This window comes from Protopterus annectens, chromosome 14.part0, assembly GCF_019279795.1.
Source record: "Protopterus annectens isolate FY-2018-M chromosome 14.part0, PAN1.0, whole genome shotgun sequence".
Lineage (NCBI taxonomy): Eukaryota > Metazoa > Chordata > Ceratodontiformes > Protopteridae > Protopterus > Protopterus annectens.
In genome coordinates, this window is record NC_056748.1 from 443,924,904 (window position 1) to 443,949,824 (window position 24,921).

The window sequence follows — 24,921 nt, forward strand, 5'->3', positions numbered from 1 at the left end:
TAGCCTGCCTCAATTTGTCTGCTAAAATGTTGGAGCATCCCAGGATGTGCGTTGCAATCAGAAACCAACTGGTGGAGATCGCCCACTCCCAAACTCTCGTAGCCTCGCTACACAGAGGGTAAGACCTGGTTCCTCCCTGTTTGCTGATGTAACAGACATGTTGTCTGACTGAATTGCAATAGTTCCCAGAGGAAGAACGGTATGGAAGGCCTGCAACACTAAAAGCACTGCTCTCATCACCAGAACACTGATGTGCAATCTGGTCTCGATCTGGGACCACGTGCCTTGGACTGTCCTTCCCAGATAATGCCCCCCCCCTCCCTAGCTGGGAGGTGTCCATGGTCACTGTGGCTTGTGCTGTGGATGGAACAAAGGGGTGTCCCGCGACTGAACCCACCAGAGAAGTGATGCCCTGCAGGCTTTGCTGATAGGAATTGGGTATGCCATGGGGAGATCCAGCCAAGACCACTGCACGGCTAGAGTCCACTGTAGAACACGCATGTGGAAACGTGAGCGGGCAGGGGGAGAAATTGTGTCAGCCATAGAACCCAAGGCTCTGAGAACATCCGCCACCATCTGCAACCTAGGGCCAAGAATCAATGAGACATAAGCCCTTAGACGCTGGACCCTGTCTAGAGTTAGGAAGACTTTCAGGTGTCCAGCCATGCCCTGATAAAATCTAAGACCTGCACAGGATTCAAGAGTGACTTGGGAACTTTGACCGTAATCCCTAAAAAGGCTGCAAGATGCAGAAAGAAATCCCTGGCTTGGCAAAGAAGACGTTTGGTGGAAGCAGCGAGGAGCCAATCATCTAGGTAAGGGAATACCTGAATCCACTGAAGCCTCAGGTGAGCCGCTACTACTGCCATTACCTTGGTGAACACCCTGGGGGCTGTGTTGAGACCGAAGGGTAAGGACCGGAACCTGAAATGATGGTCTCCCAGCTGGAAGCAAAGAAATCTCCTGGAGCTTCTGTGCATCTTGATGTGGTAGTAAGTGTCCTGGAGATCTATTGAGCACATCCAGTCGCATTCTCGAAGATAAGGGAGAATGGACTGCAGGGTGACCATCTGAAATTTCTGTTTGGCAACAGCCAGGTTTAAGGTTGACAGGTCCAAAATGGGTCTGGGATCCCCCATCTTTTTTGGCACTAAAAAGAACCTGGAGTAAATGCCTAACCCGGACTGATCAAGGGGGACTGGTTCGATAGCTCGTTTTTGAAGCAGCTTAGAAACTTCTTGCGCTGCCATCTCCCTTTAAGTGGGTTGGACATCTGACAGGCGCTTTAGTCTGAGTGGAGGGGCAACAAACGTGACGGTGTAACCTCTGGATATTATTTGTAGCACCCAGTGATCTGCAGTTATGGACTCCCATGCCACTGGGTGCAATGATAATCTTCCTCCAACTGCTTCCAGAGTAGGGCAGTCGGGCAACCGCTCAGGGTTGCTGTGTGGGCCCGTCTGACAAGGGTTCCCTATGCCCAAGGTTCCTCGGACCCCCTCTGCCTCTGGGCCGGTGTCTATCAGGTCACCCTCTGCCTCTAGGGGATGAGTTGTCCAGAGAATCCCGGGAAAACTGAGATTTCTAGAACCACATTTTCTTTTGCCCTCTCTGATTCCAGGAAAAGATCTTTGAGGGTTAGAAAAGCGGATTCCGACAGCAGACAAGGTCTTCCCATCTTTCTCACTCTGACTAGGATGTCACGGACGGTCTTCCCAAAGAGAAGAACCATCGTAGAGGGCATTCGTAAAAGACACCTTGAAGGGGTCCACAAACTGACAGTCTGAGCCAAGCATGTCGCCTCATAGCAACACCAGACCCAGCCACCCTAGCTGCTCCTTCAGTAGCATGAGAAAGGAGGTGCATGGACATGTGCGACACTGATTTAAGAATAGACATCTTTGCACAGAACAGACGCTTATCCTCCTGCGACAATGACTCTGGGGGCGACTCAGCTAACTCCTTGACTAAGTCCCGCTGCAGTCGTATGACGTGTGCCAAGCAGTTCAGCGCTCAGATGGAAAAGGTCGTTGAAGAATACACTCGCATTCCCAATCGATCCATAGTCCTGGATTCCGTATCCGGAGGGTGGACTGTGGAACTCTCTTGAGCCAGTTCCTTCTTGGTGGCTGCTGCAACCACCATAGCGTCCACAGGGGATCCTTTATACCAGGGCGGTCTGTCAGAGGTTGGAGAGAGAATTTTATCCGAGTGATGGGCCCATGCCAAAAGCCTCCAGGAACACGGATTTATCCGAAGGTTTTGGGGCTGACCAACCTCCCCTCTGACAGTGGATCTCCATGAAGTCTCCAGAGAGACATCCTTAGGGGGGGGGGTGACCTAAGGGAACCTTCTCCTTTATCCAAATCAGTGTCCTCAGTAAGGGACTCAGGGGAGTCCAAGTGCCTCCTTTTGCACGTGTGCTTATGATGCCGCTCCTCACTTGGACTCTCTGAAGAGGACTTGCGAACAGCAGGGAGTTCCTCCAGGGGAACCACCTGTAGCTCCTCTAGCAAGGGCTGTCCCTGAGACAAGATGAAGGAAGTCACAACCGAGTTCGAGGGAGTCTGGGCGGAATTCAAGGGAATAGGCTGGGGTCTCGATCCTTGGGAGAGAACCCTCTCCACCACGTTGAACGCCGAAGGAGAGCGAACCTCCTTAGAGCCCAACAAGGAGGAAGCTCTCCCCGGCTCTGTCATGAGGATCGGAGCAGAGGCTAAGGTAACCGGAACTGTGAAGTAACGGCCTGGATTTGACAAGTTCAGAGCCGAAGATACATCCATCCCCTTGGGTCCGACTCCCAGCCCTCAGCCCAGAGAGCTCTCGGATCTGAGCTAGTCGGATCTGAGGAACTCAAGGTAAATCACTGGAGTTGAGGTTGGTGGAACCATCGGCGCCGAATCCCGAGCTCCGAAGATCCTCGGATCCATGTACCCCGAAACTGAAGGCCAGATCGGAAAAGGAGAAATCGGGTGGAAGAAGGGCATTGAGGTCCCCGCTCCAGAGGGAGAGGGGCCTGGCAAGACTCCCATCTGGATTTGGGCCCGAATCATCCTGTCCATGTCCATTTCTGAAAGACTCCGAGTCGTGCGAGAAGATGCAACTGACTCGGATCTGGCTGGTCGCTGGGAAGATCTGGAAGAAGGCCTTGGCTCCATCGGCTCTGGGGAAAATCTGGGAGAGTGGAGCCGAGGAGAAACAGGTCTAGAAACTTTTGAAGGCAGGCCAGGCAAGGTCCCTTGATCAGGAGACTTCTTACTGGGCATATCCCCTTTCTTTTCCTTGTCTCTCCCTTTCTCTGAATCCTTTTGTCTGTCCTTGTTCTCTTTGTCTCTCCCTCTAACAACAACCCCTTCAGGACTAACGAGTGGGTGAATCCCAGCCTGGGGGGGTTGAGCGGGAGCTGCAGAAGAAGAAGCAGAGGCTGTAACCATCGACGAGTCCAGGGTCGATGCTGGAAGCAGGCCTTTAGCCAAGAGTTTAGCTCGTCTCTTGGACGGAAACCTGCACAAATGCTACATTGGACGGACCAGTGGGGAACGCCCAAGCAAACAACACACAGAGTGTGGCCATCTGCTGGTGAAAGCTTATGGCCACACGCTGTGCATTTTTTAAAAGTTGGTTTAGGCTGATCAGCCATCACAGCAAAAACAAGCAAACACCCAGTCACCAAAAACCTAGCCTGACCACGCACAAGCTAAGGAAGGGAAGGAAGTACACAAAACTACCTCTTTTTTTTTTTGAAAAACCGACAAACTAGCGAGGGGGGAGGAAAAGGGAAACTAACTCACTGAAAACTCACTAAAACAATCCCAAAAGCACTTACAGTACCACTGAAAGCTCAGAGCTACAGAGTTTACAATGCTGATGCATGAAGCTGCAAAGGAGATCTGGGGGTAGGTAGTAGATGGTGGTGTATTATGGGTAAGGGGGAGGAGCTTGGAGCAGATGCTTGTGAAGTTGCCGGCTCGGATCCGATATGGATCCGAATACCCATAGGTTAAAGATAAAATGAAGTAAACTACTTCAGATCTTCTCTTTCCCAGAATTGTGGGTCTCGAGAGGTTGTGGGGCATCACGCATCTGAAACTAAAATCGTCATAATTAAAAAAATAATGAGTTTCCAATGTCAGTAAACAATGACAATATTGTATTACTGTGATGTACATGTATTCACAGTAGACTACAGTCTCACATGGACAAGGATATTACACGATACAGGTTATAGAACTCTGATGTACTTGGCTAAGACAAGAGATTGCGCTTGCCAAATCCAGCTCGAGTTAGCAAGACTTCTCGGAACCTCATTTCCTGCAAAGCAGTTAAGATGACTACTACCACTGCTTTAGAGGTTGTCTAGAATAAAATACAGTTTGATAACATGGGCTCTGTATGGAGACTGGAGGTGGAACTTCAGCACATACTTCAAAGGGGAAACAAATGTGGAGACCAGGACAGATATGAAGATCCTTCAGACTGGAGACACAGAAAAGAGCCAAACAGGACTCCAACAGAGACTGCGGTTAGATCCAAGTAAGAAGGGACAAAGATATAAGCTGTTTGCTACTCCCATCTTCAAGACAGACAATGGAGAGGGACTATATTTCCACAATCTCTATACTGTTGTCTCCCACAGATTACTAAGAGATGATCTATTTGTGGCATAAAGGCATCCTTGGATTCTGCTTTAATAGATTTTTGCATATCTGCAAAACAAACTGCATCAGAACCACTAGATCAAAGGATTAAATTTTGCTTGGGACATACATAAATAAGACACGTTGGCCAGACAGATGTACGTCTCAGAAGATCCCTATGCTCTGGAACAGGCTGCCAATCCACGTGAAGCAAAGACCATCCCTAACCTTATTTAAGCATAACCCTGACTGTTGGATAGGAAATCAGAAATTCACCCAGGGTGTACAGTCAAAAGCAGACAGTGATGCCCAAACTAACATACCCCACACACACACACACACACATAACCTCTAGAGACTTCCTAACATACTGCCCATGATACACAGGAACACAACTGGGTTGGATTGGTTCATAGGCTGATAATAGGCTATCTGCCCTAGGGCATTTATAAGCCTAGCCAGAGTGTGTTTGGCCTTCGCCACCCTTTTAGATTAGTTGACTGTGCATCTGTATAGTAGGTCACAGAAGATGGCCCTTTTAAGGTTAGTTTACTGTGCCTCTGTCTAGCAGGGACACAGAAGAGATCCCAGGGGTAAACCTATGATCTCATATCCACTCGTCAAGATTTCTCTTGAAGAGGGTCATTGAGTGGCTCTGCCTAACATGGACTGGGATTTTGTTCCAGAGTGAGGGGAGCCTCTGGGATATGAATCTGTCCCTCCAGCATGTCCTATTTATTTCTGTGCTGAGGTTTAAGTCCCTGGAGCGTGTAGCTCTAAGGGATTTGGATTTCCTGAGGTGAAGCATGTCCATTAATTCTGGGTTGGACATGGCTTTATACGTCAGGCACAGATCGCCTCTGAGTAGACGGTAAGCAACTGAGTAGAGCTGGAATTTCTTTAGCCTAACTGCACAGGGCATCTGTTTGAGTCCCTTGATCCTCTTGGTGTGGTACTTTTGGGGTCTTTCCAGTTGCTGCAGGTGTCGGGTAAGGTACATCCCAAATGGGGCACTGTATTCAATTACGGGCCTGATGAGTGATGAGTAGAGGGACACAATGACCGCTCTTGATCTAGATGTGAACCCTTTCATGATAAGGTGGTCTATATAGAAGGTCGTTCTAACCACTTTGGCAATGTGATTGTCAAAGGAGAGATTGCTGTCTACTTGGGTCCCCAAATCCCTAATTACTTCTTCCGTACTTAATGGATTACTATCTATGTGGTAATTTGTGGGCACTTTGTTTTTCCAAAAGGGGGTGACTATGCACTTTTTGGCATTTAGCTTTAGGCCATGGCTCTGGCACCAGTTATACATCTCTGTGAGTGCCTTCTGGAGGATGCTTGTGTCAGTCGGTGAGTCGATTATGGCACCCAGTTTGCAGTAATCTGCGAACTTGGTCAGCCATAGTCCTCCCGTGTTAGCCTGTACCTTTGAGAAATATATACCGAACAAGAGAGGTCCCAGGACTGAGCCTTGTGGGATGCCACTTGTAACTGGTTTAGAGTCTGACATGGCACCTGCAATTCTGACCATGTAGGTTCTATCCCTGAGCCAGTTTGCAACCCATCTTGTGACATAGGGGTTGATATTTAAGCTGGTGAGCTTATTTATGATGCCAGAGTGGGGTATTGTGTCGAAGGCTTTTGCGAGGTCCAGGTAGGCTGTGTGGACTACCTTCCCCTTCATCTATGGCCTTGGTGACGGTTTCAAAGAAGTCAACCAGGTTCAAGAGGCAAGATCTGCCCTTAACACAGCCAAATTGGTTAGGATCCAGTGTTTGGAGGTTCCCAATGTCTTTGTTTAGGAGTTCCATGATGATGTGCTCCATAGCTTTGCAGACCAGGCTAGTCAGGCTTATAGGGTGATAGTTTCCGGGGTCTGGTGTGGCACCACCTTTGTGGAGTGGGACCACTGTTGCTGTACACCATTCCTTGGGTACATATCCTGTAGTAAGGCTGAGACTGAACAGTGACTTTATGTGAGGGTTCAGTTCTTCTTGGAGCTCGTGTAAGACACAGCCCGGGACACCATCCAGTCCCATTGATGCTGTGCTTTTTGCTTTGGAGAGGGCAGCTCTCACCTGTGCAGCTGTGATGTCAGGGAGGCTACACTCTGTTGGGATAGACATTTGCTCTTTTGGGGGGAAGGGGGGGAGAAGTTTGCACTGAACCTGTCGGCCAGGATGCTGGCAATGTCTGTGGGTTCAGTGTATTTTTTGTCATTCTGCACTAATTCAGAGAATATCTGGGAGTTGCCACCCAGGTTCCTGACATAACTAAAGAAGGCCTTGTGATTATCTTTGGCATCTTGTGCAATTTTTCTTTCGAAGCTGGCCTTAGACGATTTTATGAGGGATCGTAGTTTCTTCTAGTACTGATCAGGGATGCCTTCCCTTTTTGGAATTTTGCTCTATCATGTAGTAGCTTCCTCCTTCTGTTGTATAGCTTATTTATGGCTGGGGTCCACCAGACAAGTCTCCTGGCCTTTGGAGGAGTGAGTCTTGGTTTTATTTGGGATAGCACGATCCATGCATTCCTGTAGGTGTCCATAGAATGCGTTCGTAAAAGATTCAGCGGTTTGGGCCATATTTTCCACTGGCCCGGGGGCTTTGAAGGATTCCACCTCGGTTTTGAGAAGTTCTTCACCGTGGTTTCCTTGGCTGGGGGTGGGGACGGGATATGGATGTCCAGTGAGATTAATTTATGGTCAGACCTTACCAATGAGGGGTATACCTCTGGTATGGAACATATTGGACAGATAAAGGTCCTGCTGGTCATTAGCCTTGTACATAAATATCAACCTAAACACAGAAATGGTTTCTTGGGATAGGAAGTATGATGTGACTGTCAATAATGTGACAAATAGTCAGAATAGTGCAGTAGTAGTCTAAGAAATTGGGGAAGTTCCCCAAACAATAGCACATACAGCAAGAGACTGAAAGTTGATGGCAAGACACAGGCAAGGATGTTTCTGTTTGTGGGGCTCATCAACCGAATAAACAATCAATACAGAACTCATGCTTTCAATTCAGTGAGGACTGGATATCTATTTAAAGGGATGCAGGCCTGTATTAGCATAATTATCTGCACAAGAACATGAACAGAATAGGACTTCCAAGATGTCTGCACACTGAATAACAGTTTAACTCTAGCTTTCCCCATCTGAAAAAAGAAAAGTACAGTTGTGTACACCTACCATAAATGTAGATGTTCGAGTGTCTTCACTGTTGCAGTCATAACTGTAGGGTACTCCTGTTGGCAGGCAGCCCGAGGTCGGCCAGAATATCAAAGTCTGGGTCCGGCGTCGGCTGTTTCAGTTAGAACCCTGACGTCAGAGCGCATGGGTATAAAGCTGACAGCCGACGCCATCTTCTCCAGCCTTTCTTGCCCCTGATGTCAGAAGCCCCCATAAAACCAAAAAGTGTCCCAAGGGAAACACAAATACACCAGAAAGGTAGTGGAAAAGGAAACACAGTAAGCAAATAAAAACAAGAGGGGTCTGGAGGGAGGGAAACACCGACTGCAACAGTGAAGACACTGGAACATCTACATTTATGGTAGGTATACACAACTGTACTATGTTCTTCGTGTTTCACTGTTGCAGTCATAACTGTAGGGTAGAATCCCAAAGCTGAGAATATGGGAGGAGGTTATGAAGTAGAAGGAGCAGCTAGAAGACCCTGCAAGACAGCAGAGGCAAAGCCTGCCCTAGACTTAGAGTACAAAGGGAGGTTATAGTGCTTGGAAAAAGTATGCACAGAGCTCCAAGTGGCAGCCTCCAGAATGTCCTTGGTAGGAACTCCTCTGAGAAAGGCTGCTGAAGTGGCAGCTGCTCTAGTAGAATGAGTCCTGACGGCACCTGGAATCTGTTTTCCATAAAGAGAGTAAAGTACAGTTTTGTACCTACCATAAATGTAGATGTTCGAAGATCCACATTGCTGCAGTCCTTACACTTGGGTAGTCCGCTGTCCTCGGTCGGCCCGAATATCAAAGTAATAGGCTGACGTCGGTCAAGGCGCTTAAGACTGACATCAGGACGTCAGGGTACAAATGCGCATGACCGACGTCATATCATCAGTCTTTTCTTGCCCCAGATGTCAGAAGACCCTAAAAGGAAAGGTCCAAACCAAAAGACAGCAAAAAACAACCAACCACCCTTGCACTAATCATATGTACAATATATACACTATCCACAATATTCACAACCCAAACCACACAACCGCCTCTAACTACAGAGGGGAAGGAGGGAGGGTAAATTGGACTGCAGCAATGTGGATCTTCGAACATCTACATTTATGGTAGGTACAAAACTGTACTATGTTCTTCATCTCACATTGCTGCAGTCCTTACACTTGGGTAGAATCCCAAAGCAGAGGTAAGGGAGGATGGCAAAACTATAAAGCAGAAGGAGCTGCCAACATGCCCTGTAAAATTGCAGTGGCAAAGCCAGCCCTAGATTTAGAGTAAAGTGGAAGGTGGTAATGCTTAGAGAAAGTATGCACTGAACTCCAAGTAGCTGCCTCCAAAATATCTTTAGTTGCCACCCCTCAAAAAGCTGTAGAAGTGGCAGTAGCCCTAGTGGAATGAGGCCTAATCCCAGCTGGAATTTCCTTACCATGATGGGAATAACAGAAAGCAATACAAAACCCAATCCACTTAGAAATAGTTTGTTTTGACACAGGCTTGCCCTGAGAACCCAAAGCAAAAAAAACAAATAACTGCTGAGACTGCCTGAATCCTTTAGTTCTGCTCAAATAATATCGCAACTGCCTGTGTATATCCAAAGTGTGCAAAATCTTTTCCCTTTATTTTGGGGGTTTGCATAAAAAGTAGGCAAATGAATAGTTTGGTTTAAAGCCACACTAGAAACCACTTTAGGCATAAAGGAAGGATTAGTACGCAAAGATACCCTATCCTTATGGAAAATTAAGAAAGGCTCAACTGCCATAAGGGCCTGTAATTCAGAAACCCTTCTCGCAGAGGTAATGGCCAACAAAAAAGCAGTCTTCCATGATAAATATTTCAACTCGGCAGTAGCTGCAGGCTCAAAAGGTTGTAGAGTGAGTTTCTCCAACACAAAATTGAGATCCCAAGCAGGAGTAGGAGCTCTACGTGGGGGTTTTATATTCTTTGCCCCTCTAAGGAATTGCTTAAACAAAGGATGAGAAAACAATGGTGGGTCACAGTCATAGTGAGCAGAAATTGCTGCAGCATGAACCTTAATAGAATAGAAGGACAAACCTTTGTCCAGTAACTCAGTAAGATATTGAAGAGCCACACTTAAATTAGGCTGAGAAACATCAAATTCCTTTGCTGTACTCCAAAATAAAAATCTCTTCCATTTATCTGCGTACACTTTCCTTGTACTAGGCCTTCTGGCCTCCAAAATAACATTCAAAACTTGCTGAGGAAGCTGAGACCCTCCAGGGTTTAAAACAGAATATGCCAGGCTGTTAGATGAAGAGAGTGAAGTTTGACATTGAGTAAATGACTGTTCTCCTGAGACAGCAGGTGTGGAATCGAAGGCAAAGGCCATGGAGGCTCCCGCACCAGACTTCTCAGTAATGGGTACCAGTGCTGTCGAGGCCAATCTGGAGCTATTAAAATCATCTTTGGCTTGTCCTGTCTGACCTTCAGGAGTACCTTTGGGAGGAGAGGCAGAGGTGGAAAGGCATATACATGAAGATTGCTCCAATTGAATGAAAGAGCATCCACTTTCCAAGCTGTGTGATGAAACCTTTTTGTGCAAAACTTTGGCAGCTGGTAGTTTAGTGGAGAAGCGAACAGATCCATGTCTGGAGTTCCCCATAACACTGTCAATTTCTGAAATACATGAGGATCCAATTTCCACTCGTGGGGATCCATAATTTGTCTGCTCAACACATCTGCTAAGGAGTTCTGTGCTCCCGGCAGAAACCTTGCCTAAAGATTCAGCTGTAAACTGAGAGCAGTCTCCCACAAAATCATTGCTTGTCTGCATAGAGGATAAGAATGCGTTCCCCCTTGCTTGTTGATGTACCACATGACAGCTGTGTTGTCTGTTAGAGCCAACACCTGCCCTGGAAGAAGTAAATCCTTGAAAGCTATTAATGCAAATTGGACTGCTAACATCTCCTTCAGGTTGATATGCAGATGTTGAAGTCTGGCAGGCCACGTGTCTTGTACCCACTTTCCATTTAGATGAGCTCCCCAAGCTTTGTCTGAGGCATCTGTCGTTAGAATCTGACTCTCCTCTGGTCGGGTCACAGAGAGTCCCTTGTTTAGGTGACATTCCTGAGCCCACCACAAAAACTCCTTTTGAATGCAAGGTATTATCTGAATGACAGTGTCCATATCTTGGCAGTGCTGTGTCCATACATTTTTGAGATACCATTGTAGCTTCCTCATATGCAGTTTGGCATTGGGAAGCACCAGAATACAAGATGCCATGAACCCCAAGGCTTGAAGGACTGTCCTTGCAGTCAGCAAGTAAAGAGAAAGATTCTTTTGTTTGTCCGGGGTCAAAAAGGCCATATGGGATGCTGTATTCAGTCTCACACCCAGAAAGCACATGTCCTGAGAGGGTACTAGACTGGACTTTATTTCGTTCACAGAATACCCCAGGCATCTTAGCACTGCTATCACAAACTGTAAATGATGAAGAAGTTCGTCCTTTTCTTGGGCCATAATCAGGCAATCGTCCAAATAAGGATAGATCTGTATTCCTCTTAGCCTGAAGAAAGCTATCACTGGAGCCAGAACTTTCGTGAACACTCTGGGCGCAGTAGATAAGCCAAAGGGCAATGCAGAGAACTGATAATGAGAAGTCCCAGCCCGAAAACGCAGATACTTCCTGCAACTGAGCCTGATGGGAACATGAAGGTAAGCCTCCTTGAGATCCAGAGTCACCATCCAGTGATCTTTGCCCAGCAGAGGCAAAAGTTGTTGTAACGTCAACATTTTGAACTTGGGAATGTCCAGATATGTGTTGAGGATAGATAAATCCAAAATTGGTCTCCACGTGTTCCCCTTCTTTGGTACTAGGAACAGGCGAGAATAAAATCCTAGGCCCACTTCTGGTAGAGGGACCGGTTGTATGGCCCCTATTTGAAGTAGCAGAGAAATTTGTTTGTGAGCCTCTAGTCTTTGCTGAGGAGGAACGTCTGGCATGCCTTTGAAAGGAGGTAAGGTATGGAAATAAAACCTGTAACCTTGGTGTATGATATCCAATACCCATCTGTCTTGAGTAATCAAACTCCAATTTTCCTTGAAGAGTGCCAACCTCCCTCCCAAAGGTGCTGCCAGGCAAAAAGGATCTGGCAGCTGAAAAGGTAGGTCATTGGGCCTGTTTACGAAAGGACTGGCCCCTGCCCTCACCCGAAGACTGTGCAGGTGAACTCCCTGTTCTAGGTCTAAAGGAACCCTGAGCTCTGCCCCTACCACGCCTAGATCTACCCCTAGACTGAGAATCATAAGAAGGATACGTCCACCCCTTAGCAGGCCAATTCCTACTAAACTTCGGAGGCTGAACTTGCAAAAATCCTTAACAGCCTGCATAGACTTAGCCTTGTCTTCCATTTTCTTCAAGACTGACTCCACAGGTGAACCAAACAACACATCAGACTGTAAAGGAGCATCCAAAATCCTTGTCTTAACATGGTCAGATAAATTCTGATCCCTCAGCCAGGCGTGCCTGCGAAGAACTGAACTAGTGGCAGCCACCCTAGACGAGGCCTGTACAGCATCAAAACCACATTGCAAAGAATGCTTACCCACCTGCTCCGAGACATGCACCAAATCTTGTAATTCTTTACACTCAATGCCTTCCGCCAGAGCATCTACCTTAGACTTCAATTGAGAAAGAAGATAGTTTTGATATTTCAACATGTGAAACTGGCAATTCAAAGCCCTCATAGCTAAGGTGGAAGAAGTATAGACTTTCTTTCCCCATCTATCCAAAGCTCTGGCCTCTTTATCTGGAGGAACCGGATTTTTTACAACAGAGGCCTTGACACCCTTAGGTCCCTGACTAACAGTTTCTGGGTCCGCCCTAGGACTCTTATAAAGATATTTATGAGCCTCAGGCACCCTGTAATACCTATCCGGTTTAACAGGAGCAGGAGGCAAAGAATCAGGATTAAGTGAAGCCTCTGCAAACACATCTTCCACAACATCCAGAACAGGTAGTATAGCCAAAGGCCTATGCTGGGGTAAAAGCAAAAATTCCTAAGCCTTTTCCTGGAATCAGAGAAGTCCTGACCTTCCCACTTAAAATGTTCCCTCATGGAATGAAGAGTCTCTGAAAAGAAAAATCCTCTGGAGGAGAAGCAGAAGGAGTGGAATCATCTGCATCAGAATCAGAATAAGGAGAGTACTCCTGCAAGTCTTCAGCCGAAGACTCTGAAACATCCAAGCCTGCTCAAAACTCCCCAACTCTGGTTCCACCCTAGGCCTCTTATCAGGAGGGGGCAAAGAACCTCTAATCAAAGTAATTAAATCTTCTGCCATTTTAAGCATGTGCTTCTTGGGCATAGATCCTGTTGAACTAGGAGTGACACCAACAGAAGCTAAACCTGGCCTGCCTCTGGGAGAAGCCTTGGAAACAGAAGGAGAGGGCCTAACCACCCTAGGAAGGGAGGGGAGTACAGTAACCTGAGAAGCCCCTTCAGCCTGACCTACCTCCTGAGAGGCCACATCCTGCAATATCAAAGTCTCCCCCTGGGACTCCAGAGAAGCCTCCGGCGGAACCACCGGTTCCACTGACGCCTCTAAAGAACCGGCGTCCGGTACGGACGACTCTTCTTGCTTGTGTTTAGCTGCTTTGTCTTTGCGCTTGTGCCAAGAAGCGGGCGACGGAGTATCCGACGGCATATTATAATTGCACCGCTTCAAGACCAACCTGGCACAATCTAACCTTCGCTAATAGTGCGCTTATTGAACCTAGCACAAAAGCGACACCCAACAACGCCGTGCTCAGGCCCCAAACAAGGAATACACAAAGTATGATAATCTCTATGCGGTATCTGCTTCCCACAAGAAATACAGTTATTCACTTTTTCTGACATCCGGTAAACCACTGAGGCAAGAAAAACTAAAATATTCCAACGGGTACTTAGCCAACTTTGACTCGGTCTGAAACTCCGAATTGAAAATTTCAGAACGCCGAACGGCACTTGCAACGCTGCTTCTGCATCGGACCATGCGGCAAAAAAGACTGAGGATATGACGTCGGTCATGCGCATTTGTACCCTGACGTCCTGATGTCAGTCTTAAGCGCCTTGACCGACGTCAGCCTATTACTTTGATATTCGGGCCGACCGAGGACAGCGGACTACCCAAGTGTAAGGACTGCAGCAATGTGAGATGAAGAACATCAATATCTTATTCCATGAGCAATCCATTTGGAAATAGTTTGCTTAGAAATGGCTTTACCAAGAGAACTGGAAGCAAAAGAAATAAGCAATTGATCAGATTTTCTGAAACTTTTAGTTTTGTCCAGGTAAAAACGTAGTTGCCTGTGTACGTCCAATGAATGCAAAATCCTTTCCCCCCTATTTTGGGGTTTTTGGAAAAAGGTAGGAAGGTGAATAGTCTGATTTAGAGCCACTCTAGAAACTACCTTAGGCATAAAAGTAGGATTGGTCCTCAAGGAAACTCTGTCCTGATGGAAGATGAGGTATGGTTCCACGGCCATGAGGGCTTGTGACTCAGACACCCTTCTGGCAGAAGTCAAGGCCAACAAGATAGCTGTCTTCCAGGATAAGAACTTAATGTCCGCAGAGGCAGCAGGCTCAAAAGGAGGCAAAGTCAGCTTTTCCAAGACATAGTTGAGATCCCAAGGAGGGACAGGAGGAGTTCTAGGAGGTTTTAAATTCTTAGCTCCTCTCAGAAATTGTCTGACCGACTGGTGGGAAAAAATGGGAGGATCACAACTGAAATGTGCCAAAATAGCAGAAGCATGAATTTTAATGGAAGAAAATGAAAGACCTTTGATCAAAAGGTCCGAGAGATAAAGTAAAATAGACGAGATATCAGGTATTAAAGGATCAGAGCCACGATCCTGCATCCAAATACAAAATCTTTTCCATTTAGAAGCATAAGATTTCCTTGTACTAGGACGCCTAGCTTCCAAAAGAACATCCAAAACTTGTTTAGGAAGAGAAGAAGGAATCAATTGCCTTTGATGAGCCAAGCTGCCAGACAGAGAGTCTTGATGTGAGAGTGAAATACCTGACCCTGATGCTGGGACAGTAGAGAATGGGTCAGAGGAAGACTCCAAGGAGGAACCAAGGAAAGGTGCAGTAGAGTAGGGTACCAAAACTGACGAGGCCAATTTGGAGCTATCAAAATGATCAGTCTGGGTTTGTTTAGCTTTATCTTTAGCAATACCCGAGGCAGAAGAGGAAGAGGAGGGAAGGCATATCCCGAAAGATTCCTCCAGCTGAAGGACAGGGCATCCACTTTCCAAGCTGTCTTGTGGAAGGACCTGGTGCAAAAGAGAGGCAACTGATGGTTGAGATGGGATGCACACAGATCTATCCGAGGACAGCCCCAAACTGTAGTTATCTTGCTGAATAAGTTGGGGTCCAACATCCATTCGTGAGGATCCAAAATGTTTCTGCTTAGGCTGTCTGCTAAGAGATTTTGTTTTCCTGGAATGAACTGTGCCTGAAGATCCAGATTCAAATTTAGGGCTGTATCCCATAAGGTCATGGCAAGTCTGCAAAGGGGGTAAGAGTGAGAGCCCCCTTGCTTGTTTATGTACCACATGACTGTGGTATTGTCTGTTCGGATTAGCAGAGGTCCTGGCTTCAAAAGAGTCTGGAAGGCTAGAAGAGCATTTTGGACTGCTAACATTTCTTTCAAGTTGATGTGCCATAGAAGGTGATTGTTTGTCCAAGAACCCTGTTGGCATTTGTCTTGAAAATGAGCTCCCCATGCATAATCCGAGGCGTCCGTGGTTATGATCTGAGTAGATTGAGGTAGACGAAAGGGCTTGCCTTTGTTCAAAACACATGCCCTGGACCACCAAAGGAATTCCTTCTGGAGGCAGGGAATCAGTGGAATCATTGTATCCAGACTGTGGCAATGTTGAGACCATACACTCTTTAGGTACCACTGAAGTTTCCTCATGTGAAGCCTCGCATTTGGAATCAACAGGATGCAAGAGGCCATGTAGCCCAGAGCCTGCAGGAATTTCCTTGCAGTGAGCTGAGTCAATGCTGCCAAGGTCTTGAAGATTGAAGCCAGCTGTAACTGTTTTTCTGGAGTGAGGAAGGCCTTCTGTAAACTTGTGTCCAAAAGAGCTCCCAAGAAGGTCATTCGTTGAGAAGGAATCAAATGTGACTTTTTTGTGTTCACTGAGAATCCCAGTAGTAGGAGAAGACATTGAACAAAATGCAGGTGTTGAAGTAGAAGGTCTTTGTTGTCTGCCTGAATTAGACAGTCGTCCATTAAATCTGAATCCCCTGAAGTCTGCAGTAAGCTACTACTGGAGCCAGGCATTTGGTAAAAACTGTGGGCGCAGTAGATAAGCCAAATGGCAGTACAGAGAATTGGAAGCGTCTCGAGCCTGCCTTGAATCTGAGGTACTTTCTGCATTGTTGCCTTATGGGGACGTGTAAGTAAGCCTCTCTTAAGTCCAATGTTACCATCCAAGTATCTTGCGAGAGCATTGGAAGAAGTTGTTGAAGTGTAAGCATCTTGAATTTTGGAATTTCCAAAAAGGTGTTTAATATTGAGAGGTCCAGAATAGGTCTCCAGGAGTTTTGTTTTCTTGGGACCAGAAAAAATCTTGAGTAAAAACCTTTCCCCACCTCTAGAGGTGGAACAGGTTCTATGGCTCTTAAGGCTAATAAAGCGTACACTTGATTTAAGGCCTCTGTCCATTGATGTTTTGGCAGATCTGGCCAGCTGGAAGGCCTTGGCAGAGTGTGAAAGTGGAATCTGTAACCTTTCAAAATCACGTCTAACACCCATTTGTCCTGGGTAATGTGAGTCCAATTTTGGTAAAAGAGAAAGTTTTCCTCCGAGAGGGGCATCCAGGGAAGGAGGACCTGAAGCCCAACAGAGGGAGTCATTGAGTCTGCTTTCTTTGGGTTTGAGATCTGTCTTCTCCCCTTCTAGGTGAAGAAGCAGTCCACTGTCTAAATCTGTAAGAGGCCTGAGCCTGCGCCCGACCTCTGGAGCGTCTATATCTTCCCCTTTGAGGCCTGTCAGAGGTGGGAAAAGACCAATTTTTGGAGGGCCAATTTCTGGAAAATCTAGGAGGCTGTACTTGCAAGAAATCTTTTACAGTCTGCATAGACTTGGCTTTTTCTTCCATCTTTTTAATAACCTCCTCAGCCTTAGACCCAAATAAGACATCATGCTGAACAGGGGCATCTAGCAATTTAGCCTTAACTTGTTCAGGTAAATTCTGCTCACGAAGCCAAGCATGTCTCCTGATAACAGTACCAGTGGCAGCCGCCCTGCAAGAAGCCTCTAAGGCATCAAAACCACAATGTAAACTATGTTTGCTAACTTGTTCAGTAGCATGCAACACATCCTGTAATTCCTTGTCCTCAGCACATGCAGGAAAGGTAGAAATCCTTTGTTTTAAAACAGATAAAAGAAACTGTTGATACTTAAACATGTGAAACTGGCAATTTAAAGCTCTAATAGAAAGGGTAGCTGAAGTATAAACCTTTTTGCCCCACCTGTTCAAGGCACGAGAATCCTTTTCAGAGGGGATAGGATTCTTAGAGGAGGCGGCCTTAGCAGCCTTGGAATCCTGCGAAATAGTTTCAGGATCAGCAGAAGGGTTCTTGAATAAGAATTGATGGGAATCAGGGACCCTGTAAAATCTATCAGGCTTAGAAGGAGCAGGCGGCATGGAATCAGGATTCAAGTTAGCTTCAGAGAAGGCATCATCCACAATGTCAAGTACAGGAGGAATAGCTAAAGGCCTGTGCTGAGGGAGAAGAAGAAATTCCCTGAGTCTCTTTTTGGAAGCAGAATAATCCTGACCTTCCCAATGAAAATGCTCCCTCATCTCATGCAAAGTTTCCCCAAAAGAGAAATCTTCAGGGGGGAGGCAGAGGGAACAGAATCCTCTGCATCCGAATCCTCATAAGGAGGAAAAGAGTAATCCTGATCAGAGGAAGAAACAGAAGATAGAGAAGCCTGATCAGAGGAATCATAAGGGATATCCTGTCTAGGCCTTTTCTCAGGAGGAGGGTGAGAACCCCTAATCATAGTTAATAAATCCTCAGCCATCCGAAGTAATTGCTTCTGAGTCTTAGTAGCTGAATCCGAAGAAGCTTGAGCAGAAAGTCTGGGTTTAACAGGAGTCTTTGACTTAGCTTTTGTCTTTGTGGAAATAGTAATGTGTGAAGGCCTGTAAACCCCCTCAGAAGCTGGTACCTGCACAGCGGTTCCGGACCCATCTGAAGGAGCGACGTCCGAAAGTCCTGCAGCAGACAAATTACTAGGCCTAGTTGGCTCACCATGTGAGTCCGTGTCGGCCATCGGTTCTGAAGTGGCGGACGACAGGGGCTGCAAAAGCGCCTCACTGACGACCGCCGAACCCGAAGCTGGCTCTGGCTGCAAAGTATCCTGTTTGGACCTCGGAGGCCTGTCCTTGTCTTTGCGCTTCTTCTGTAATCCGGTAGTCGGTAAAGTATCCGACGACATTCTATAATTAAATTGTCTACCGAAGTAATTCAAGGCCCAATCGTACCTACGCTTGATAGTGCAAGAATTAAACCTGGCACAGAACAGACAACAAGAAACGTCGTGGTCAGGGCCTAAGCAAGGTAGACAGTAAGAGTGGAAATCTTTATGAGGTATTTGTTTTCCACACGATACACAATTATTAACTTTTTCTGACATCGGAGGAGCAAGAAAAAAGTTTCCCCAACGGGGTACTTAGCTTTGAGAAGAGAAGTAGAAAACTTCGGACCGACGACAATCACACCACGTTGTCTTGAAAACGCCAACCAACAACTAGTGAACTGCTTTGCACCGCACGGCAAGAAAGACTGGAGAAGATGGCGTCGGCTGTCAGCTTTATACCCATGCGCTCTGATGTCAGGGTTCTAACTGAAACAGCCGATGCCAGACCCAGACTTTGATATTCTGGCCGACCTCGGGCTGCCTGCCGGCAGGAGTACCCTACAGTTATGACTGCAACAGTGAAACACAAAGAACATCGTAGCAGAGAAAGACAGTGGACTGAGGTTTCTGTGTAAATTTCATTAACTGGCTATTAAGTGCACTGCCTGGATGTCAAGGAAAAAAACACATAGGACATGAAGGAAAATCAGCTGCAAAAGGCAACAAAAAACACTGACTGGGAAAAGTACTGTAGCTGCTCAGCAAACAGCAGTGCAAGCTTCAGAAATGACTTTTAGTAACCCTGAGGAAAGTATAAGACAACTGCACACAGAGCTGATTAAAGTAAACAAAACACTGATGGACTATATCAACTCAAATAACAAAAGGCTGGAACAAAAATGGAAGAAGCTTTAAACAGATATTCAGATGAGGTGATAAAACTGCAAAAACCCACAGGTCGAAATGAAAAAAAGGATGGCTGAATATGAGACTGCACAGGAAGAGAGGTTTCAAAAAAAATTATAAAATTAGAGGACAGAGCATGTAGGGAAAACCTGAGATTTTCTGCTGTTCCAGAGAAGCTGGAAGGAACAAACTGTATTAATTTTAATAATGGATAAATAACCAAATGACTGGTATTCCACAACAGGAACTGTTAAGAAAGGGCACACTGTATATGTATGCTCCAAACCTGGCTATGAGAAAGCAACCTAGACCTTTAGCAGGAAAGATGCAATCTTACCATGAGAAGGAGTTGATTCTGACAAAACTGTGGCAAAAGGACAAAGTACTAAAAGTGGGAGACAGCAGAGTATTTGTGGAGTATGACTACGCACTGTACACCAGGCAGAGGAGGAGTAAATTTATACCATTCTTCATGGAATGTTGAGAAGTAAGTGTGAGATTCAAACTGTTGTATCCAGCTATCTTCAAAACATTTTTCTCTGAAGGGACAAAATAATTTTTTGATTAAGTACATGCTAAGCAAGAAATACAAAAGTATGTCCAACAAAAAAGTGAGCTGTGAAACAGGAGGAAATTCTGCTTCCTGTTCTTCTGGTAATAAAGAACACAGAGAGACTGTGCCAGTGAAATGCTTTCCAATGTTTCAAATGAAAATGTTTAAGATAAGAAAAAACCCACGAGTCGACTAGAAGAATCGAGAGTACATTGCTAATGAAGCAGAGACGGGGTTTGGGAGATGGAGATGAACAGGAATAAAATCAGTAACTTGGGAATTGAAAAAAGTGGGATTGCAAAGCAATAATTATACTTGTGAAATATGACTGAACAAGGAAATTTGGAAACATTGAACCTTTTTGAACTCTGTTAAACTTGTAGGGGCCTCTAAAGCATATGCCCTAATTTGTGTCAGTATTGTTCCGAAATTACTTAGGAGAGGTGAAGAGGAGGGAGAAAGTTAAGTAAAACTATTTTTTCTTAATCGTTCTATTTTAACAATGCATAATTTTCTTTTCATGCTATAAAGTAAAGTTTTCTTAGTTATTTAAGTGCAATGGGAATACTAATGTAAATAAGTGCTCCTGTTTTTTTTTCTTCTTTCTCACTTCTTTTCTTTTTCTCTATGTTCAGTTATAACAAATGTAAGAACTGCATGTAAAAAAAAAGAAGAAAAATCAGGTTAAAAGAGCATGACAAAAGAAAAAAAGGGTGTTTTTTTTTCATTCTTACACAGGGAACTGACTGGATTAATGCCCTTAGCTTGATCTAGTGACAAGTATGGTTAGAAATTTTGCATCTAGTTTTCATGTCTCTAGGATACAATCTGATAACAAGAAATGGCTAGGAGAGAATATTGTCTGAAACCATTTAAGCATTTTCCCGGCTGAGAGCACTACAAAGATTAGACAAAACCACACACTCCTTAGGAGAAGCACAGGCTGCACCACGTGTCTTAGCTTGAATAATTGTTCTTTTAGGTTAACTCAAGTCTGAGTGTGGCTGTCAGTTTGGAACACTTGTTCCTATTAGAAGAGTAAAACTTAATTGAAGATGCACATAGTTTTATATGTTACTATTAAGTTGTTAGGTTTTGGGGAGATACTGGGGTGTGTTTTTCTTTTGTTTGAGGGTTTTCAATAAAACAAAAAGTTTTGCAAGATGCGACATAGACTCACATGTATATGACAAGAAACTAACTGTATAAAAGATCAACCTGCCAAACAGTGTATGGATGCAGCACAAAAACTGGAAGTAGTCATTTAACAAAAAAACTGTTATATGCAAAAGGGGGGAATAATAACTTTAAGAAAGTGATCCTTTCTGTATTGTCTTTAAATCTCAATGGACTCGTAGATAAAATACAAAAACAAAACAGTAGTGAGCTATAGGAAAAAACTAGAGTGCAAATAGCTATGCTACAGTAGACACACTTGGAAAGCTGAACATGTGAATTTGATAAAGGTTTTCATGATGGCTATTCAGTGGAATCCCTGGGGCAAAGGAAAAGAACAGTACTTACATTAATTGCAAGAGGAGCCCCAATATTGATGGGAGAGGATAAAAAAGATAATAATGGTAAATTTGTAGTACTAAGAGGCTACTGGCAAGGGAGGGTGATTACACTGGCATGTATTTATATTCCACCTGAAACTGCTATACTGGAGCCTACTTATTGGTGGGAATTGGAATTTGATTTGCAACAGTGAAGATGTGTCTGGGAGGCCTAAAAGGGTAAATATAACAAAAAGCAGGATGGAGTTTTAAAGAAATTTATAAAAACATTTGGCATGGAAGATGTGAATTCAGTACTAGGAGTTCGGAGTGAATTTACATATTATTCCCCAAGATAGAAAAAAAACTTGGCCAGGCTAGACAGAATTTACATTTCACATGAACAAGAGCATTTAATTGAAAGTCTTGACAGGCACCCAATAACTATTTCAGATTGTGCGCCAATAATAAACACAATAAAAACACAGGGTAATGAAATAAAAATGAGACACTGCTGCTTTCCCACCTATCCGGAGAAAAAGAGAGGAATTCGAAGAATGGGTAATGAAAATTATTCAGGAACTATTGGAAGAGATAAAAACTTCTGAAAATATAGCTAGAGAGTGGGATAACATTAAAGTGGAGTTTAAAAATAGGGTGGAAATAAAAGAAAGGGAGATGTGGTTAAGATGCAACAAGAATTATTTAGAGGGACTGATAAAAGTTAAAGTATTGTAAAAGAGTGAATGCCACAGAACAAGAGGAGGAGCGACTGCAGAATGGTAAACAGAAAATAAGGGATTAGATTACCTTGATAACATACGGGAGTTTAGAAAAACTGCTGTTACATAACTTTTGATAATAAGTCTAGAGCACAAAAACTTTTAGCACAACGACTCGGGCAACAGAAAGTAGAAAGGGCTGTCACCAAGCTTAGGGAGCGTATAACAAGGAAGATAAGACATTTTTTAGAAGGATTAGAAGTATTTAAGAAATTCTATGAATGTCTGTATAAAGCAAATAAATACGGAAAATCAAGAAAATGTACAAATGAAAATGTTTATGGAAGAATTAGATATGCTACAATTAGAGGTAGATAAAGCTCAATTACTAACAGAATAGGAGGAGATGAGATAAATCTACAGGAAAGTCCCCAGGAATAGATGGTACCCCTGTGGAAGTTTGGAAACTAGGATAGAAAATGGATAAAGATATGGAAAGTTTTGTTTAACGGCAGTTTAAGAGGAGGAGAAGAAGTCCCAAACATCCTGGAAGAAAGTGATGATAGCTGTAATACATAAAGAGGGTAAAGATCCATCAGATCTGGCTTCATACAGGCCCATTTCAATACTAAACCAAAATTATAAAGTGTTTATGTCTATAATGGCTAAAAGAATGGCAAACGTGATTCCAAAATTGATAGATATGGATCAATGTGACTTTGTACAGGGGAGGCAAACATTTGACAACATTAACAGAACATTGATGATCCACAGGGAAGCAGAATGTAACAAAATACCACTGTTGTTGCTGGGTCTTGATGCAGACAGCATGTGACTGAGTAAGCAGGGACTTTCTGAACAGGGCAATGGAAGAATTTGCATTGCTTGATAAATTATAAAGTTGATTAAGAGGATATATGAGGGATTAGAGGTGAAAATTAAAGTGGGTAGGTTCCTCTGAATTTCTGCTTGAGCAGAGGAACCAGATATGGGTGTCCTCTTTCCACTATTATTTGCATTACATTTAGAACCCCTAACAAAGAAAATAAGGGATTCAGAAATTAAAGGATATAATTTAGCAATGTCTGCAACCTCAAAGGCAATACACAATTGTGTGCAGAGCTCATTGTAAATGGAGACACCTATATTGAGCCAGAAGATATAGCAAACCTCCTGGCTGATAAACTCAGCTCCAACCTTACTCCTCTCTCTCCCACGACCTTCCCTCAGGAAATATCAAATATAACTCCCCCCTACTACCACTATGGAACAGGTCCTTAATGCACTCTCTAAGACCAATAACACGGCATCAATGGACCCAGACAATATCCCAGGATGCCTTCGAAACATGACCTATCAGGGCCTCTGTAATTACTATTTAACTGTAGCCTCCAAACAGGCTCCGTGCCTCATGAATGGACAAAGGCACCAGTCATCCCTCTGCACAACGGTGGGCCATCTATAGACCCTGGAAACTACAGACCCATAAAAGTCTCACTAGTCTCATATGTAAAGCCATGGAAAGAATTATCACGGAGATGATCAACAGAGATATAGTAAACCTCCAAATACTGGACCCAACCCAGTTTGGTTTCGTAAAAGGCAGATCATGCCTACTCACCCTGGTGGACTTCTTTGAGAAGGTCACCAAAGCAATGGATGAGGGCAACATTGTTCACACTGTCTACCTTGACCTGGCCAAGGCATTTGACACAATACCCCACTAGGGCATCATTGTTGACAAACTCAAGAGGTTAGGTACAAACCCACATGTCACTCGGTGGATAGCCAACTGGCTCACAGACAGGACCCAGGAATTTAGAATTGTGGAGTCCACCTCTACAAAGAGGCCAGTTACAAGTGGTGTCCCTCAGGGATAAGTCCTTGAACCACTCCTTTTTGGCATTTACTTCTCAGAAGTCACGGCCAATGTCAGTGTTCTCTGGCTGACTAAATCTGCAGTTGATTGCAAATTAGGAGCAGTCACTGAAACTCACACCAACACAAATGTTCTCCAGGAGGAACTAACACAGAAACAACTCGTGTCAAAGTCATGGACTAAAACTAAATGCCAAGAAATGCATAATAGTATCCTTTGGGAAGTCATCTATCCCTGGTAACCATCATACTTAAAACACACCCCTTAGAGTTGACCCAGCAGTCAGGGACTTGGGGACACACAAGGATAGTAATCTAGCCTTTGGTCATCACATGTCTACAGTGGTGAGGAAATCATTCTATGTTGCACATCTTATAAACAAAGGTATGGCATTTAAGTCCAAGGAAGTCATTGTTCCACTGTATTCGGCATTCAGCAGATCTATCATGGAGTACAATGCCCCCTTTGGTATGCACCTAACCAGGCATATCCTACAACTAGAACATCCACAGTTCCTCATTAAAAGAATACAGGGCATAAGTAACATGTCCTATGCAGACTGTCTCAAGGCCCTATCCTTGCATTGTCTCCTACAGAGTTTTGAGGGGAGATCTATGCCTGGCATACAGGGCATTGTCAGACCCACCCACTCTGATGGACCTCCTGCATATCCACAAAACAAATAGTACCAGAATTACCTGTTCTAAAGACTTAAACCTTGCCTGTGATATAAATAGGACCTGCTGGAGAGATAGGCATGTAACCCAGGGACTACCCAGTCTATGGAACAGGCTCCCCATCCGTGTGAAGCAGAGTTCTTCCCTAATCCAATTCAAGTGCAGCTTGAACTTTTGGATGGGAAACTGGAAATTCATCCCTGGTTTGGCACCTATGTCTCTGATGCAAACAGGTAATCTGTAAATGGTTCATCTTCCAGGCCCATGCTTACACTTATCAAGGGTATCAGAACTCATCAGAGATTTGGGATGCATGGCTAGGCTTAAAAAAGCCCTTGTGGGCATTATCTTAGTAAACACCTATGGACCTATGGTAGTCAAGAAAAGCAGGCTCTGTTTGCAGACAATATTATCTTATACCTGATAAAACCAGAAAAGGACATTACAGTGTTGGGGAACATTTTGAGACAGTG

At 44.7% G+C, this 24,921-nt stretch overlaps 1 protein-coding gene across 1 annotated transcript in view; it reads right to left on the reverse strand.

The window, feature by feature from the left end:
* EVC (EvC ciliary complex subunit 1) overlaps positions 1 to 24,921 on the reverse strand; it is a 1,160,741-nt gene that overhangs the window by 1,059,207 nt on the left and 76,613 nt on the right. The gene's annotated exons all lie outside the window — the stretch shown is intronic.